This window comes from Varanus komodoensis, unplaced genomic scaffold (assembly GCF_004798865.1).
Source record: "Varanus komodoensis strain SLA01 unplaced genomic scaffold, ASM479886v1 scaffold51, whole genome shotgun sequence".
Taxonomy (NCBI): domain Eukaryota; kingdom Metazoa; phylum Chordata; class Lepidosauria; order Squamata; family Varanidae; genus Varanus; species Varanus komodoensis.
Window position 1 is genome coordinate 2,348,706 of NW_025336100.1, and position 15,800 is coordinate 2,364,505.

At 40.9% G+C, this 15,800-nt stretch overlaps 1 protein-coding gene across 4 annotated transcripts in view; it reads left to right on the forward strand.

Annotated features, from left to right (window-relative positions):
• Positions 1-1,459: 1,459 nt before the first annotated feature.
• LOC123031870 (sulfotransferase family cytosolic 1B member 1-like) overlaps positions 1,460-15,800 on the forward strand; it is a 39,407-nt gene continuing 25,066 nt past the window's right edge. The window contains exon 1 of one of the 4 annotated variants that reach the window (XM_044447285.1): positions 1,460-3,877. The gene's annotated coding sequence lies outside the window, so the exon portion shown is untranslated. Of the gene's footprint in view, positions 3,878-3,952; positions 3,977-4,069; positions 6,442-12,304; positions 12,708-15,800 lie in introns of those variants that run through there. The other 3 variants (XM_044447287.1, XM_044447284.1, XM_044447283.1) reach the window with 3 other exon arrangements.

A 15,800-nucleotide genomic window follows, 5' to 3' on the forward strand; every position in this document is an offset into this window, starting at 1 on the left:
CCTGCCATTTTGGTCCTTTATCATGCCCATCTTTGCATGAAACGTTCCCTTCATATCTCCAATTTTCTTGAAGAGATCTCTGCTCTTCCCCATTCTATTGTTTACTTCTATTTCTTTGTGCTGTTCATTTAAGAAGGCCTTCTTATCTCTTCTCGCTATTCTTTGGAATACTGCATTCATTTGGGTGTATCTTTCTCTTTCTCCCTTGCCTTTTGCTGCCCTTCTTTCCTCAGCTATTTGTAAAGCTTCCTCAGTCAGCCATTCTGCTTTCTTGCATTTCTTTTTCTTTGGGATGGTTTTAGTTGCTTCCTCTTGTAAAATGTTACGAACCTCTGTCCACAGTTCTTCAGGCACTCTTTCTATCAGATCTAATTCCTTGAATCTATTTGTCACCTCTACTGTATATTCGTCAGGGATATAATTTAGGTCATACCTGAGTTGCCTTGTGCTTTTCCCTACTTTTTTCAATTTAAGCCTAAATTCTGCAAAAAGAAGCTCATGATCTGAACCACAGTTGGCTCCTGGTCTAGTTTTTACTGACTATATACAGCTTCTCCATCTTTGGCTGCAGAGCACATAGTCAATCTGATTTCTGTGTTGACCGTCTGGTGATGTCCATGTGTAGAGTCGTCTCTTGGGTTGTTGGAAAAGAGTGTTTGCTATGACCATCGTATTCTCTTGACAAATTTCTACCAGCCTGTGCCCTGCTTCATTTTGTACTCCAAGGCCAAACTTGCCTGTTATTCCAGTTATCTTTTGGCTTCCTACTTTAGCATTCCAATCCCCCTTAATGATAAGGACATCATTTTTTGGTGTTAATTCTAGAAGGTGTTGTAGGCCTTCATAGAACTGGTCAACTTCAGCCTCTTCAGCATCAGTTGTTGGGGCATAGACTTGGACTATTGTGATGTTGAATGGTTTTCCTTGGATTCGAACTGAGATCATTCTGTCATTTTGGAGATTGTATCCCAGTACTGCTTTTCCTACTCTTTTATTGACTATGAAGGCTACTCCATTTCTTCTGAGGGATCCTTGCCTACAGTAGTATACCTGATGGTCATCTGAATTAAATTCACCCATTCCTGTCCATTTTAGTTCACTGATTCCTAAGATGTTGATGTTCAGTCTTGTCATCTCTTGTCTGACCCCTTCTAGTTTGCCTTGATTCATGGATCTTACATTCCAGGTTCATATGGAGTGTAGATCTTTATAGCATCGGACTCTCCTTTCACCACCAGATACATCTGCAACTGAGTGTCCTTTCGGATTTGACCCAGTCGCTTCTTTTCTTCTGGCACTACTAGTACTGGCCCTCCGCTCTTCCCCAGTAGCATATTGGACACCTTCCAACCTGAGGGGCTCATCTTCAGGTGTCATATCTCTTTGCCTTTTGGTACTGTCCATGGGGTTTTCATGGCAAAGATACCGGAGTGGGTTGCCATTTTCTTCTCCAGTGGATCACGTTTTGTCAGAGCTCTCTGCTGTGACCTGTCCGCCTTGGGTGGCCCTGCACAGCATAGCTCATAGCTTCATTGAGCTACGCAAGCCCCTTCGCCATGAAAAGGCAGTGATCCATGAAGGAGGGGTATGCATTACAGGACATCAAAATAATCAAATGGTGTTAGATTTGTTGAACACATGGATTAAGTGGAAAACATACTGGAAAATACAGGGGAACATAGGGAGACAATCACAGAGTGCTCCTGACAAACGACAAACACAAAAATAGTAACAATGGAAAATAACAGAAGGGAAATACAGGATAACCGGTGAGTGAAATCTACTACAGGGAAACCTTATCTATCACATACCTGTAAAACATATAGAGACAAGTTATCAGAGTGGGAATATCCAAAATACAAAATGTCTGGTTCCATTCAAATTGCAAATTGTGTTAATAATACACTAAAAAGTTGGGGAAAAACAGTATTGTGGTATCTATGGGAGGATACCAACTGGGACAATAACAAGGGCAATTATTATTTCCAATTTACAAAATTGAGACATGAGTGACTAGAACCTCATATCTTACCTCAATTTGGTATAAAGGATTTTGTATTAAAGGCTTACCAGACATTAGGATAAAGGAATGGTACAAAGAATTAACTAACCAAACTAGGTGTGACAATACGTGTTACTTAAATTTCACTTGCAGTAATGCTGAGATACAATTTTATGTAATGGAGGGAATTCTGAGAAATACTATGGATGGGCAGTGTGAGAATGAGAAGAAGGTAGAAAGATCTTTAGTATATGGAATATACTTGTTATACTTGTCTCTTGTATTTGGCCCAAGAATACATAAATGGAACTTGTATATTAACATGACTTTGTTTAATGTTACAAAATTAAAACCTATATGTAAGGACTGGACATGGGCAATGTACAATTTGAGGAGAGGCAAACAAGATATGTGGAAGAGAAAAAAGAGACCTCTTAGATACCATTTTAGGAGACACTTTAACGGGGTGGGGGTCGCTAATTCTTGGGATATAGAGAAAACTGCAAATAAATTACCAACATTGAGAAGATTACAATGGAAATACTAAAAATGATGGGAGATGATTTTGAAAGCAGTTATAAATTACATGCAATATCTGTAGGTCTGCAGGTATGTAGAGATGTATTCATTAGAGTACAGTGAAACAAAAACCACTACAGCAGGATTAGTATGTGATATACAACCAATGCCAATCAAAAACAATGGAGTGCTTTGGATGCCTTACTTCTTGTCTAAACATGCTTTATGTACAGAAAAAGGGAACAAATGTCAACACCACAGTGGATTTTTCTCGATTTGAAAATTGGGAAATAGGAATTGTTCGTCCTAAGACTATAACCCAAAGGGAACCATGTAGCTTTAACATTAGGGATGGTATTTGTAGACTACAGAAAATGGAGAACGATACTTTTATTATAGATACTGGAAGAGGATGGTTATGTGTAACAACTGTTCAATCAATATTCTGTTCTGCTGGAACGATTTTGTAAAAGGAACAACACTGTAAATGTAATATAACTTATATGGAAAACATGATAGCTGGACACATACATTATGCTATGGAAATGGTAAACACAGAAATAAGTTTAACAAAAGGAGAAGAATGGTTGAATTTTTCCTTGGGGTTAAATTTTGCAAAACTAAATGCTTTATTGAAGGAGAATGAACAAATAAAAAAACCACTTACAGAAACATAGGTGGGATACAGCTAAAGAATTTGTTAAGATACAATATCAAAATGGTGAATTCCAGAGGATAGCTGATGAAGAAAGCTCATTAACCGAACATTATTGGTATGATATGTTTTATGGGTATTCACCTAAAGCGTCTGCCTTTTTACACTTGCTCATTCACCCAATTGTATGGATCATGTTTGTAATGATAATTATAATATTATGGATGATTTGTATAATGAAAAATGAGGAATGTGCAACGTGATTTTGAGATCACTAAAACCCAAGCAAGACGCATAATTGAAACAAATGAGATAAGGTTATATGATTTTTTTCTTCTTTTTTTTCCTTCTCTTTATTCTTTCTCAATTTCATTATTATATTTGATATTGTAAGAGAATTACAATATCAAGAGGGGGTGTATGTCACAGTGTGCATGGGTTCCTGAAGGCCTAAGTCCCAGAAGAAAATGAAGAATGAAAAAGCATGATGGGACTGACCAGCCTGAGAAAACTGAGAGGCCAGGAGTGGTTGGAGAATGGAGCATAACAGATAAGTCCACGCTGTACCATCCAGAGAGAGAATGGAATGTGACACAGTGCGTGTGCTCAAGATAAGGACCAGCACGTTCTGTGTGTCAGCTCTGCTCAGAGGAGTTCACTGTTCGATCCAGTTGGACTAAGCTGATCGCATCAACTTAAAGGTATAAAATGACTGGGCTTTCCAGCTCCCGTGTGTGTCAGAACAGTGCTGCTACTGGTCACCCACAGTCCCGATGGATCACCGAGAGGGTCTACTGGCTGTGAGTATGAGTGTTGCATGAATGCGAGTGTGAATGAGGCCTCTTGATATTGTTACTGATGATTGCTGAACTTGTATTCTTATCCTTCTGTATTCTTTATATCATAGAGTAAATGTTACACGCATAGTGTTTAAAACCCAGATCTGGTGTTCAGTCTCTCTTTGAAAGGAGCTTTCCTTGGAAACCTGATAGTCTCCTCTTTACTGAATCAAGGACCGCTTTAGCACAGTTACAGTCTATTCAGTAGTAAATACTGTTTCTATTGTTTAATTGTTTGAAAATGTTGAACAGTAACTGAAAGCAGGAGCTCTTCCACATCTGCACTTAGGAATTCAAATCTCAACTTCATATCAGCCACTGAATCTGTACCAGACCTTGAATAGATAGCCTGTTCTCCAGTGATACAGCAAAGGAAGGGGTATGTATATAAAGGTAAAGGTTTCCCCTCTACATTAAAGACCAGTCATATCTGATTCTAGGGGGTGGTGCTCATCTCCATTTTCTAGCTGAATGAGCCAGTTGTTGTTGTTGTTATTAATTACATGTAGGTACTGCCCATAGGTGAAGTTCTCTGGGCAGTTCACAACATTTAAGTCACCCATCCACATATCAACCAGGCCAAACCCTGCTTAGCTTTCAAGATTAGGCAAGATCAGGCACTTCAGGCTATTATGCAGCCTACAATGTCAATCTCCAAGCAGCTACTCACCAATCTGGCATAGTGGCCCTGGCAGTGAGTTTTGTTTAGAATGGTGACTGTTGCTTGGTTGAGATTATCTCATCAGTTCTGCTAGATACTTGAACACTACACCGTTTCTCATTTTTAAAAATGGGCTAATGATAGCTTCTCCATCAATGAGCTTAAGGCTTCAATCCTGAACAAAGCATATTGGTTGAGTCCAGCAGTATTGGTATATTTCCAGTTGGTTCACTGGAGTAAGGCATATCTTCATTTAATTTATTACCTTTCTTTCCCAAGGCACACAGGGCAATATCCACACCTCCTTTATCATTATAACAACTATAGAAGGCAGACTAGGCTAAGATATGATATGATGACTAGCTCAAGATCCTGCAGAAAGTTTTGGTTTAGTAGAGATATGAATCCAGGACTTCTCAGTCTAAAACCACAGGGGAAAGAATTAGAGACTTCTAGCACTATCATAACAGAGCAGAAGCAAGACAGTGATGAACACCCCACACACAGCTTGTTCCTTGAGCAGCAGGATTAGACAAAACAGGATTAGATAACAGGAGATAATTCCAGCAGTTCTGATCTTCAAACAGCAGGGCAAATGTGTGTGATGGAAGAACTGCTTCTGCTTCTTTCCCTGCCCAGGGGAAATTCCAATCAAGACCTTGTGATTTCCAGCCAATTTAGGCTTAACACTTTATGTAACAAATGTATCCTCAATACAGAAACAGTATCTGTTGAGAGATACGTTTCAACAGGTTCTCCATGTATAGAGAGTTGCCCATCATTGCTTCAAAGAAGAAATCCATGGAGCAGGGTCAAGCAAAATCCAGCATCACTAACTTTCCAAGGAACTATAAATATGCCATGTAAAATCAGATTTGCTGGTGTTGATCCCTGTTTTCTGCAAGAGTTTTATCAAGGCTTGGGGCAAAGTTTATACACATATTAAAGAGCAGATAGATATGGTAGATCTAATGATTGAGTGGAGGCAAGACCTGGGCAGCAGAGAAATACTGAGAAATTTTTATACCGTGGGTATACCTGTCATTGTTTTTCAGTTGGTAGAACTGGCATCTAATAGTACACTTGCTGTCCAGACAATAACTTTAATCCTTTCCCTGAGTCCACTTTTCCCTGCAACCCTTAATGCTGCTCTAATCAATTTCACAGATGCAGACACCCATTTCATCCCCCCCCCCCCCCCCCAAAAAAAAAGCTGTCAACATGACAGCAGACTGGGAAGAAACACTTGAAAATACTTCAGGGTTGCCATACACGACTAATTCCTTATCCACTGAGCAAATGAGTATAAGAACATTAGACTATTTCACAGGGAAGGCATAAATCATGCTCTTTCATCCAGAGTCTTCCATGCAGTATAAGTGTAACAATGAGGGACTTTGCCTACACTGGAATGGGCAGGGCATTTTTTTTTTTAAGCTGACAAACTCAGTAGGAAACTTAGTGATCCATTTTTACAAATCAAACAAACCCTGAGTTAGAAAGAGAATTCTAATCACAGTTAGATCAATACCACTGGATTTCTGAATTGTTTTCTATGGAGTAACAATCATTTCTCCATCAGGGAAGGCTGAACAAAATGGCTTAAACATTAACTAAGGCTTTCTTTCTCCAGACAGTGGCTGCCCCTTGCCCCTTCTGCCTATCCTTTCTGCAGTCAAACATGTTCTTTGGCAAATTTCAGTCCATCTTCTAGAATGTCTGAGTCAAGTATTCTAATATATACCTTGGAAGAGACCCATGCAAGGTAATATCACAGCGAAACTGTTCAGATAAAACAAATGAGAACCAGCATGTGTTGTGTAACAGTGAAAACCTGGAAGTTCTCAGTACAAGTTTCATCTCAGTCACCAGCTTGCTCCATGGTGTTAGGCTAGGTGGTATTTCCTCAGTGTCACTGCTCCCTGCCTGTAATATACATATAAAAATACTGAACCAAACAATGCAAGGGTTGGCTCACATGAAGGAAATAGGGAAAGCAAGAAGAGTTATACAGGCATATCTTGGGATGCACAGATATAAAAAGATCCAGTTGTGCAGTCCTATGCAGGTCTACCCAACAGTAAGGGGAGACATGATAGAGGTGTTTAAAGTAATGCACGGTGTGGAGAAAATGGCTGGATGCTCTGAGAATCCCTTGATGGGAAATGTTTAGTGAGAAAAGTTTGCCTCTGAATAATGTGCGAAAAACTCCTTAACATAGATTTCATGTATTCCACAGCACTAAACATGAGTTCATTAAATCCTGCAATAGCTGAATGCTCCATTCATGCTGAGCTGCTGGAGACTGCTAATCTTCAAGGTCCCTGTGTATTATTAAGTGCTCAATGATGTCAGTGGAAACTAGAACCTCCTGCCATTATCAAGAAACCTTAAGCCACCACAGAGTATTAAGCCTGCTTGATTATGTGTATGAGAGAAAGCCTGCAGCTGCTAGAGATTTCAACTCTATAGTGTTCTTTACATCATAATAATTTTCTTTTCTCTTCTATGGGGAATATTTATTGCACATAATCCTTCTGTGTAATGCTAACAAAGAATTTCAAAAGTAGGGTGTGCTTTTGATTTGGAAAACCAAGAAATCTATACTGTTCATTGTTTTTGAAAGCCCTCTGTACTTCACAACACACTGGTGATTGGGAGAATTGTTACTGGCAGTGAATAATAATTATTTGCATACAACCACTGGTGTTTTGCAGAGTTTTAGATGTTTCTCTGTATAAAGCAGTTTGTCTTACTGTTTATGTTACAGTCAAAACAAAAGATGCTCATTAGACAGAGTGAGGCAGCAACATCAGGCTGCTGTCTCTTGGGTCTAGGTTAGATGGAGTCATTATGGTCTGGCTGAATGGGCCACTCCAGGCCAACCATAACATAGGCTGCCCTATCCTATCGTGCAATATTTAGGTCATTCAAACAATGTAGTAATGTTAACTAATCAATATACAGTAAATTTAGTGAAATGTACAGTTGCTAATGATTGAATTCACAAAGTTTGAGCAACATGTTCTGCAATGATAATCCTATTTAAAATTCTAGTAACACCTGAAGCCACTTCTACCTCCATTCTTGTATCTTATTTCATGTCTTTTATCTTTCAGGCACTCTCTTCCTTCTTACATACATGCTTCCCTCCTAATTTTATCAATGGTTAAGTCACATATTTGCCTCATCACATCATCAGATTTTTATCACTATGCAAGACTTGGTTTGCTGATGAAAACTTATTGCTATGGTGTGTGCACAAAATGCTTTTGCTAGAGAGAACACTCCTTAAGCCATATTCTGTGCACACCTAGATGTCTGTATGTCCGTGTACCTACACAGCACTGAGGAATACTCAGGCTGCACATGTTCTGCCTGTCCCTTTGTAGTATTGCAACCATAATTTAATAATGACAACTCTCCCATAAAATGCTGAAATTAGATGGTTGCGGAGAAAAAAGTTTCTCATACTGTTCTTCCTTCTGTTAGAGAATTCCATGGTCCAAATAAAGGTTATTGAGAAAAATAAAAGACTATGCCTTGTGTGTTTTGTATGTGGTCTGGGAGTAGGGTTTGACATCCATCTTGATGACGGGTTCCCGTGATATTCAAGAAAAGGAAGAAAAAGACCCTGTCACAAGCTAACACCATAAGTAGGAAATACCTGTGTTCTGCTCAGCCCCAGGCAGCTGACACAAAAGTGTCCATTTGCTAAGAATGTTCAAGCAGCTGATACAAAAACTATCCATTCTGTTTGAGTGCACCCTCTTAATCCATGCAAAAATTCACAGCTGCAATAAGAAAAGTTTCCAATTAAGCAGAGGCATATGCCGGGAGCATGCAGCCAATCAGAAGCTCAGAAAATGAATACAAAGCCCGCCATCCTCATAAATTTTAATTAAAATTTAATAAAACATTTCTATCCTGTCTTTCACTAAACGTCTCAAGACAGCTTACAGAACATAAAATCAACAACAATAAAAATACAGTCCATAATACAATAATAATAAATATAAATACAATCAGTAATAATAGAATACCATCAAGTTAAAACCGATGATAAGCAAGAATGAATAAATCACATTCATAAGATAATTAATTAATTAATTAAAGTAAAATGCAACTGTTAACTTAAGCATCTGAAATCCCTAATTCGTAAAATGACGGTTAAATAAAAAGGCATAGCATTAGGCGTAGCATAGCTGTCAAACTGGTTTTCTGAATGATTCCCCACGCAGGCATATTTCCATGTTTAAACAGACTCAGAGGCTGTTTCAAACTGCTAGAATTTACTGTATTGACATGTCAATAAAGCTCAATCAGTAATATTTTCTATCCAATTGTTACTTATATGTCAGAGCATTGTTTTGTGTATGAAGACAACAAGGTGTTATTGTACTGTTATTATCTGAAAACCCAGTTCTCTGTATCTGCATATGTGACTAGCAAGTTATAAAAATGTCTGTACATGGGCTGGGAATTTGTAGACCAGGGGTCCTCAAACTTTTTCAACAGGGGGCCAGTTCACTGTCCTTCAGACTGTTGCAGGGCCGGACTATAGTTTAAAAAAAATGAATGAATTCCTATGCACACTGCACATTAAAAATTAATTCAATTAAAATAATTAAAATTAAAATTAAATTTAATATTAATTAACATTTAAAAATAATTAAAATTAAAAAATGCTTGCTCGCTTGGTCGGAGAAGGCAGTGGCGGAGGTGCGGGAGCCCCAGCCCTGCTCCACCTCAGCCTGTCTGCCCTGGGCTCAGCAAGGTGGTGGCAACTTACTCAGAGAAGGCTGTACAGCCTGTTCCTCCCCAGGCTCACATAATTAAAAATAGATTTAAAAAGTTGTATTTTTTTCTTACCTTTAATCCTTTTTTAGTGTCTTTGTCTCTCTCTCCCTCTCTCTTCTGCCCTCTTCTCCTATGTTTCCTGCTCCGTATTCCCACTCTGTATATGCATGCAGTGGAGGGGCAGGGTGGGGCAGGGGAAGAATCAGCACATGTGCAGTTGAGCTTTTACAGTTAGGTGCATGCACCAGCTCTCTGCTCAGTTTCAAAGAACACCTGCGCCGGCTCAGAGCTTTTGGACTTGCTTGGAGATTGTTTTCTCCAAGCAAGTCCAAAAGCTCTGAGGGGGGCCAGATAAATGAGCATGGTGGGCTGGATCTGGCCTGTGGGCTGTAGTTTGAGGACCCATGTTGTACATGCTTGTACTTCTACCCGGTAGCGCACTGTTGTAAGTAAACTGCAGGGGTCTTGGTTGATCTCACCAATAAACTCCAGAGGTTCTAGACTATTCACTCTTCCCTACAGATCTGTCTGTTCATTCTCACTGCTTGATTCTTGAGACTATCACTTCCCATAATGGCTTCAAGCAGCAATTAGTAGAGTTATGTATCCCTGTTCTGGAGCATTGCTGAGGAGTGAACCTAGGTGGAGATCTTCCAGGCTAGGCCAGATGTTCATCCCAAATCAGGTGCCTGTGGCAAATGGTTGTTATAGTGGTGCAATAAATGCACAAGTGCTACTTCCTTTTTGCAGGGAATTGGGACATCTTCTTTTTAGGAGATTCATCTAGCACTCCAGCTGCAAAATTTTGTTGCTAGAAATGTGATTTTGCAAGCAGAAAAGAACCATCACTAGCTGCCACTGTGATCACCACATGGAATGTGGCTCAGTCAGTCGCAGTAATTAGGTAGCTAATTCTTGGATAGTTAATTCTGATTATGCAACTTTGCTACCATGTTCTGTTAAGAAGTTTAAGCCATTCTAGGAAACCATTAATGATTGCTCCCCTGGATGAGATCTTCTCATTTTATGCCAGAGCCCTACTAACTATAAGGGATTCCAATGCTTAAACTGAGAACCTTATGGCCTAAGGTTCAGACCCACTTATCTGGGACTGCCTGGAGATTTCCTCTAGACCATTTTTATTTGGGTTTGTTGTTGTTGTTAGTCGCAAAGTCATGTCCGACCCATCGTGACCCCATGGACAACACTCCTACAAGCCCTCCTGTCCTCCACCATCCCCAGGAGTCCACTTAAGCTCACACCAACTGCTTCAGTGACTCCATCTAGCCACCTCATCCTCTGCCATCCCCTTCTTCTTTTGCCATCTATTGTTCCCAGCAATAGGCTCTTCTCCAGGGAGTCCTTCCTTCTCATTAGGTGGCCAAAGTATTTGAGTTCCATCTTCAGGATCTGGCCTTCTAAAGACCAGTCAGGGTTGATCTCCTCTAGCACTGACTGGTTTGATTGCCTTGCGGTCCAAGGGACTCACAGCAGTCTCCTCCAGCACCACAGTTCAAAGGCCTCAATTCTTTGGTGCTCAGCCTTCCTTATGGTCCAGCTTTCACAGCCATACATTGCAACTGGGAAAACCATAGCCTTGACTATACGCACTTTTGTTGGCAGGGTGATGTCTCTGCTTTTTAGTATGCTGTCTACATTTGCCATAGCTTTCCTCCCCAGGAGCAAGCTTCTTTTAATTTCTTGGCTGCAGTCCCTGTCTGCGGTGATCTTGGAGCCCAGGAAAATAAAATCTGTCACTACCTCCATTTCTTCCCCATCTATTTGCCAGGAGGTGAGAGGACCGTATGCCATGATCTTAATGTTTTCTTAATGTTGAGTTTCAAGCCAACTTTTGCGCTCTCCTCCTTCACCCACATCAAGAGGCCGTTCCTCTTCACTTTCTGCCATGAGAGTGGTATCATCTGCATATCTGAGGTTGTTGATATTTATCCTTAAAAAGCAGTCTCTGGACTTGCCTGAACCCTGGTGTGAGAGGCTGTACATGGGTAGAAATTTAAGTAGTTTCATTATTCTACCTGAAAAGATTTGTGGCATTCCAAAGGAGGTGGGAGTTGGCTGTCACATGCAGCAAATGAGTCCAAGTGAAGAAAGTGGTGGTGGATAAAGAAGACAAGAAATCCAGTGTTTGGCAGAACAGAAAGGCAAGATTTGTTTGACTATAGGAAATGATGAGAATTAGAGATGGGCAAATTGTTCCTAGGAATAAATTTTAGGAAAGTGTCACCCTCTAATATGAGCCAACTATATCTAGTTTAAGGTGATAGTGGAAAATATTTAGCATTCTGAAAGAGTTTAGAAACATAGAAACAGAGTGAGCCAGAAGGGGCCTCCCAGGCCATCTAGAGAAGGTAAGCTAACTTTATCATTAATAGCTGATCACACCTGCATGTATTTGTTTTGAAAATTGGAGTACATCTTCTCTGAAGAGTCAAATGCAAAACAGAGAATACAATGACACTCTAACTGCACCTTCAGATAACAAATTTTCATATCCTGTGGAATGATGATGCAAACAAATCAGTAGAAATCTTTGGAGAAGGTTCTTATACTGACAGTGTGCACTGGAGTGCAGCAGATGGTGGATGTCTATGAAATCATAGAACAGTATTGTTGGAAGGGGCCATGAAGGCCGTTGGGACCAACCCCCTGTTGTTGCAGGACAGCATGTTACACCATCCCACTCAGATGGCTGTCTAGTTTTGCCTTGAATGTCTCTAGTGTGGGAGAGCCCACAACCTCTCTAGGCAGCTGGTTCCACTGTTGTATTGCTCTGTATCAGGGTTGTCACAACTTGAATTGATTATTCCATGTCCTACACTCTGGTATCAGCAAGAAGGGATCTTTATCCTCTTCTTTGTGACAGCCTTTGATGGACGTATAGAGGGATATCATGTCCCCCCTCAGTCTTCTGTTCTATCTTGTTTAATCCTTTCTCTGTGCGTCTCTCTCTCACACACAAACACACATGCATGTGTGCATGCACACAGACCAAAGTAATTCAGTTCAGGACATTATTTGTTCACTGGCTTTCAACCCAGTTTTCCTTCTGCAGCTCCTCCCATTTTATATTGTTGATTCTGGCTACCAAGGACTTTGGCTTCCTGTTGGCAAAAGAAAACCTTGCTAAGCCCTTTCCTATTTATCTCCCTGTGGAAACTGCACTGTTTTGCTGTCAGTTTTCACCATTAAAACTATAGTAGCAGAGAAGAGGTAAGCCTGGATTTTATTCTTTTATCTGTTTAAATAATATTGCTTTCAGAAAATTGGTCTCTACTCTCAGCAATAATTGGTGAGATCTACAGGTTCTGAGATTGGGGGTCATTGGATAAAATAAATGATGCTTTGGCATGAGGGTGGGAAACTTTTTCAAAGCTGTAAAAGAAAAGTGGAAATAGGCACCTATAGTTCTAACTTCATTGGGATATCCCTGAATTACTGTTTAATGGAGATTACCTGAAATCTTTGCTATTGCTAGACTAGTGAATCCTGGAGAAGATTCTAAATTCTGAACTACTTGTCAGATCTTCTAGAGGAAACAGTAAAAGCTGGGGTTCAGGCAGGGATCTGCCACTGCTATAAGAAAAATATCTGTGGGGGAAAGAGAAAGGTGACAATGTTGAGAAGATGACTGTGACTTATCTGAATTGAATATTTAAGAAACCAGCTTCCTTGTTTTGCCTGGACCTCTCTGGAAGTTTCACCTCTTTGCTATCTCAGTCACCTCAGGTTGAATTATAGCAGTCTTGCCACCTTCTTTTGACTTTTCTATATTTTGTTGTATTTCAACCTGGAATTGTAATGGATTAAATTGGCATTCTTACCACTTGATGAACACAAGTTGTGAAGGTGCAAACAATTTTTTAACAGGGTACACAAGTTAATAAAGCCAAACTGGCACTTGTTGCAAAAGTATTCATCCCCTGAGTCAATACTAGATAGAAGCACCTTTGGCAGCAACTACAGGTATGTGTCTTCTTAAGTAAACCTCAGTTGGCTTTGAGCATCTGGACTGTAGGGCATACCTTGTCGGCCAGCATTAAGTGCAACATGCTAGTCATGTCTCCTGTAATGCCGAAGCAATTGGAAGCAAATTTCAGAGGCAGTGATTGCGAGACCCCTTGAGGCTCCAAGCCCCAGCCTCCCAGGGAGCACTAGAATTCCAATATACCAATCAGCATCCACAGTGGGAATTTCAATCCAATGAATGTCTGCTATTGCTGATGTTTGTCCTCATTTTTGATGAGGACCTTGACATCTAATGGGTTGTGAGCTGTCCACGGTGTGTCCGCAGGTGGCTGATAAGGTCGATACGGGCACGGAGTGTTCTGCCACATGTCAGGCAGACATGTGTGGGCACCACTGTTGCAACATTTGCAACTCTAGCTTTACAGAGTGCTCGCTTCTCTTGTGCTATGGTTGTCCTTCTGGCTTCAGATGTTTGGCAGCCTTGGTGTATCAGCATGCGCCATGTCGATCAGTCTTGTGCCAGGGTCTCCCAGGAGGTGGTGTTGATAACCAGGGACTGTTATTGCTACCTGGTCAGTGAAAGTATAAAAGGGAACTGGACCATGTGTCCCAAGTTGATTACCCTTTCGTTTGTGATCGAACTTATCCTCAAGAATAAAAACCATTTTTATCCTCTCACCCCTTGCCATGCTTGATTGGGTGTGTGCATCAAGGCCAGACCCCTTGTGTTCTTCCAAATCCTACAAAATTTGCTCATTACTTCTAACACAACTGCTCCATCTCTGCCACATTGGATGGGGACCAATAGAGAACAACAGCTTTTAAATCCTGCTACAGATTATCAATTGCAATGAGGTCTGGGCTTTTAGTGGGCCATTCCAGAGATGTTGTTGTTAGTCGCAAAGTCGTGTCTGACCCATCACGATCCCATGGAAAACATTCCTCCACGCCCTCCTGTCCTCCACCATCCCCAGGAGTCCACTTCAGCTCACGCCAACTGCTTCAGTGACTCCATCTAGCCACCTCATCCTCTGCCATCCCCTTCTTCTTTTGCCATCTATTGTTCCCAGCAATAGGCTCTTCTCCAGGGAGTCCTTCCTTCTCATTAGGTGGCCAAAGTATTTGAGTATCATCTTCAGTACCTGGCCTTCTGAAGAGCAGTCAGGGTTGATCTCCTCTAGCACTGGCTGTTATGATCACCTTGCAGCCCAAGGGAATCGTAGGAGTCTTCTCTAGCACCACAATTCAAAGGCCTCAATTCTTTGGTGCTCAGCCTTCCTTATGGTCCAGTTTTCACAGCCATACATTGCAACTGGGAAAACCATAGCCTTGACTATACGCACATTTGTTGGAAGAGTGATGTCTCTGCTTTTTAGTATGCTGTCCAGATTTGCCATAGCTTTCCTCCCCAGGAGGAAGCATCTTTTAATTTCTTTTGCACTCTCCTCCTTCACCTGCATCAAGAGGCTCTTTAGTTCCTCTTCAATTTCTGCCATTAGAATGGTATCATCTGCATATCTGAGGTTGTTGATATTTCTCCCAGCAATCTGGGACTGGTGATTCATCTAGCCCCGCCTTTCTCATAATGTGCTCCGCATATCAGTTAAATAGGCAGGGTGACAGTATACAGCCTTGCCAAACTCCTTATTCAATTTTGAACCAATCAGTGGTTCCGTGTCCATTTCTCACTGCTGCTTCTTGACCCGCATATAGGTTTCTCAAGAGACAATTAAGATGGTCTGGTACTCCTATCTCTTTAAGAACTTGCCACATTGTGTTGTGATCCACACAATCAAAGACTTTAGCATAGTCAATGAAGCAGAAGTAGATGTTTTTCTGGAACTAGCTAGCTTTCTCCATGATCCAGCGTGTGTTGTTCCTCTTCGAAATCCTGCCTGTACTTCTGGTAGTTCTTGGTCCACATACTGCTGGAGCCTAGCTTGTAGGATTTTGAGCATAACTTTGCTAGCATGTGAAATGAAAGCAATGGTGCGGTAGTTTGAACATTATTTGGCATTGCCATTCTTTGGGATCGGAATGTAAACTGACCTGTTCCAGTCCTGTGGCCACTGCTGAGTTTTCCAAATTTGCTGGCATATTGAGTGTAGCACTTTTACTGCATCGTCTTTTAAGTTTTTGAATAGCTCAGCTGGAATACTGTCACCTCCACTAGCTTTGTTGTTGCTCAGACTTTCTAAGGCCCATTTGACTTCACATTCCAGGATGTCTGGCTCGAGGTCACTGAGCACCCCATCGTGGTTATCAGGGACGTTAAGCTCTTTCTTGTATCGTTCTTCTGTGTAATCTTGCCACCTCTTCTTAATCTCTTCTGCCTCT